The following is a 3989-nucleotide window of genomic DNA, read 5'->3' on the forward strand; positions in this document are numbered from 1 at the left end:
TCTTTATATACAGCTAAACAAAATTCTTTACTGTAATGCAACTTTTACAAGGACAAAACTTAATATGTCTTTTATTTTATTTTTTTGCTGTGTTTTGTAGTTTTTTCTTTTTATGCATAATGCTATATTTTTTCAGAAATACAGCATCAGTATTATTTTTAGATGTTATAAAAACACATTTAAGAGTCTGGAAACTTAATAAGGGTCTAAAAAWGACAACATTCCCACCATTTGCAGAAAAAAAATAAGTCAGCAGTAGAAAATATCACCTTAAAAGTTGCTGCTCCAGCAATGACAACTGCTTACACTGCAAAGTAACAATCTATAAATATAAAAAGATGTTTGCATAACTAACTCAACCACATGTTTAGAGGAATGTGTTCAAAAAGGCTTTTAGGTCAAAAGGAGACATCATGGTATTTATTTAAGTGGAAATTTCCCAACCAATGACTTGTTGTAAATACATAAATGGAAATCTTACAGCGTCTCGAACCATTTATTTATTCAGTCTATATAAGTTTAAATAAATATTTAATCTTTAAACTTTTTATTCAATTATTGCAAATGTTTAAACAGTAAATGCCTATAAGAAAAATATTACATAAACTGTTCAAAAATGTCATTTAGACTTGAGGGGAACAAAAACCTTTGAGCAAATATTACATTAAAACTTACACATTTTTAAATGTAACTAATATAATAATACAAAAATCTGCATATGAGTGCTTATTGCTCTCTCAATTATCAAACGGTTAACAAATACTTGCTTTTCTTGTGCTTGTTGTTTCGTTGTTTGTGAACAMTAACAGACAAACAAAAGCAACACAGACAATTGGTGTGTTCAGAAGAAATCTGAGAAAAGCAGCACACAACCGTTTTCTTATAACCAACAAGAGATTAAACTAACAGTCTGATTCAAACAATCACAGRTAAAAAAATACTCCAACTATAGATTCACGCATTATTTTAATCTGAGCAGTTTTGTCTTGTTGGTCCTTTAGTAGTTTAGTTTTTATTTTTTCCATCTTGGAAACACTCCTGTCTGTTTTTTACCTACAAAAATGATCAAGTTTAAGTTCCTGCTTTTAGTTTTTGGCAAATTATTTAAACTTAATTTCTACAAAGTGACATTTTTGGCAACATTTGTCACTTTAAACAGAATCTAATGGAAGCTAATTAGATTTTACACCCACCTATACCATTAAATGTCCATCCAACTTTTTTGTCCAGATATGGAAAATATAAAGAGTCTACTTTCATCAGTCTGCAGAAAAACCTGGGAGAAAACACCACCAGCCTCCCCCCTTTCCTTATCACTGCCTGATGAATGTCTTTTTGAAAAGCCAACTCCTGCATATCATAAAACATTCCAGTTCTAATAGTTACATCATTATAGTGCAATGTAGATAAACAGAAACTTTAACATTTGTGGATTAAACTTGTAGTTTCACGAGGGCAGGCAAAAGAAACAAAACAAAAAAACAACTGCATGCCGTGACTTTCTTCATTTAGTTCATAACAACTTATTTTGCGCAGGCAGAGATAAAAATAAGCCTTTGTTCTCCGCTCTAACTGGGTAATTGGTAGCTTTTGCACAGATCTTCGGTTCATTCCAGTAAATCTCAAATTGGCCAGTCTTGAATGAAAACTCATGTTGCTCCAGGCTCCGGCCTTTATTGTTGTTAAACTCAATAATCTGACTAAAACTAACATTTCTTCCTTTGTTGTTTCGCTCAAAAATCTGCAGGCAACTTCAGCATAAAATCACAATTAGTTTAAAGAAACAGATGAGTTTTCTTTTAAAGCCACTCATACTTAATAAAGTTATTCATCTTGTGCTGTGTTTTTGTAAGAGATGATCATGAGATGTCTTTTTTAATAAAAAATGTTTTCCTATAAATAGATTTTGAATATTTTGTAAACCTGCCATGATTGGACCGTTCCAGCAGGCCATGCCTATTATTTTATTTTTTCCTAAATATCACTGAAATACAGTCCCAGATTTCAAATGATGAAATAAACAAACAGCAACTGGTCTTGTGTTGAAAAAAGGAAGCATCTGCATCTAATTTCAGCTGTGATTGTCTGAAGTTTCTTTTTTCTTAAAAACAAACTCAATTACGCTGTTTTTTGTTAATAAATATCTGACATTATCAGCAGGTAAAACATAACTTACAATCAGAGAAATAAAGCCACGCTGAAGTTAAAACTGCATGGATGATTTCTGATCAACAAGCCTTCAGTTATTTTCCTCTCAGGAAGTTGTTCATTTTAAACCCATTTTGCAAAGAGAAGCATTTTGGAAGATAATAATAATAATAATAATAATAATAATAATAATAATAATAATAATAATAATAATAATAATAATAATAATATTAGTGAAGCTAAAAGGTGGTTTTTAGTTTATTTTATTGCAACCAGTGTTTTATGTCTGTTTACTTGTATTAGTTCAATAGCCAGTGCCACGCAAAAGGTTGTGGTGTGAAACAGTATATTTGTGTGTTTGTTTGGACACTGTAAGTGTGTGTGGGGGCAGGGGGGTGGGGATGGGGAGGAAACTTTCTTTTCCTGGCAGAAAATGTTAGTGAACCACTGCATTAACTTGTTAATGTTGTGTTCACTTCAGAAGCGCATTCAAATAAAATGTTTCACTAGAAAACCAAACACATTCCTGGACTTGTCTACTAAACTCTGAACCATAGAGCATTAAACATATCCATGCTTTATGTTTTTATGTAGTCACATGGAAAATAAATCAAAAAGAAACACAGGCAAAACAAACAAACAAAGATAAAGCACAAAAAGAAAATCCTAAAACAATCCCACTGTTGAAAAGTTGCTCTTCCCATAAAATCCAGATGTTTTATCGAATGAAGCCTCCAGCAGCTTCAGAACCACCAACGCATTCAACAAAATACAAAAATAACATAAAAGATGTTTGACAGAGATCTGCTGCGACATGAATCGATTTCATAAGAAGGAGGTAGATGTTTGCACACATGAAATGTTGAAATAAAAATATTCTGTATTAAATGTCACAAAGAAATACTGTTAAAGGACAAGAGCAGTCCTGGAATTGCAACATCGTGGTCATAAATTAAAAAGAAAGCGTGTAATATTTATTTGATCTTGTTTGCTTTAAACATTTCTGGTTGAAATTAAATACTTTTCAGGCTTTCTGCATTTCAAATTCTTATTGATTCTTATTGAACAGGAATATGATCCATCAGACAAAATGACAAAAATGAGAGGTTTTGAGCTCTTTTTGGTTTTATCTTTATATTTTTTAGGAATAAAAGTAGTTGAAGCTGCAGAAACATAAAAAGATCACAAAGAAAACACCTTCCTTTTTTATAAAAAGAAATGCTCATGATGCAGACACTTTAATAATAAGRAAAATGGTTACATTTAAGAGCTGCAGTGTGGTTACTTAAATAGTCACAACATAAAGTCCAACATTCTGTGTTAATACCTCAGAAATATTTCCACAGATTGTTCACTCTTGTACTCACAAGGAAATCAAAGCCAAAAGGAAAAGAACAGAACTCTGAGGGTGGTGCATGTGTTCATAAAGAAAACAGTTTTGTTAATATACTGTGGAAACAGCAGTAAAACTCATCATCATCAGACAAAAAAAGTAAATAAAAATTAATTTACCAAACCAAAATCAACGTGTCAACAGAAAGGAAATGGTTTCTTTTTGAGTTTAAAGCTGGGAGGCTCCTCTGCTGCACATTAATAAATCCAGACTGCCACCTGTTGGACAGAGTCAGACTCAGATCAGACAAACTTCACCTGCTCTTCCTCCCTCTGAGAAACAACCAAAACACTTTTCGTTTATTTATCATTTATGCTGCAAAACATCACCGATAACTTACATTTGAGACTCTCAAAATGGTTTTGCACTTAGGGTTTTAGAGGAATTATTATTATTTTTAAGAAGAAAATCAACATGTCAGATCAAAAAGAAAAAAATTGTATAGGTC

Source organism: Austrofundulus limnaeus, unplaced genomic scaffold (genome assembly GCF_001266775.1).
Source record: "Austrofundulus limnaeus strain Quisiro unplaced genomic scaffold, Austrofundulus_limnaeus-1.0 Scaffold5, whole genome shotgun sequence".
Lineage (NCBI taxonomy): Eukaryota > Metazoa > Chordata > Actinopteri > Cyprinodontiformes > Rivulidae > Austrofundulus > Austrofundulus limnaeus.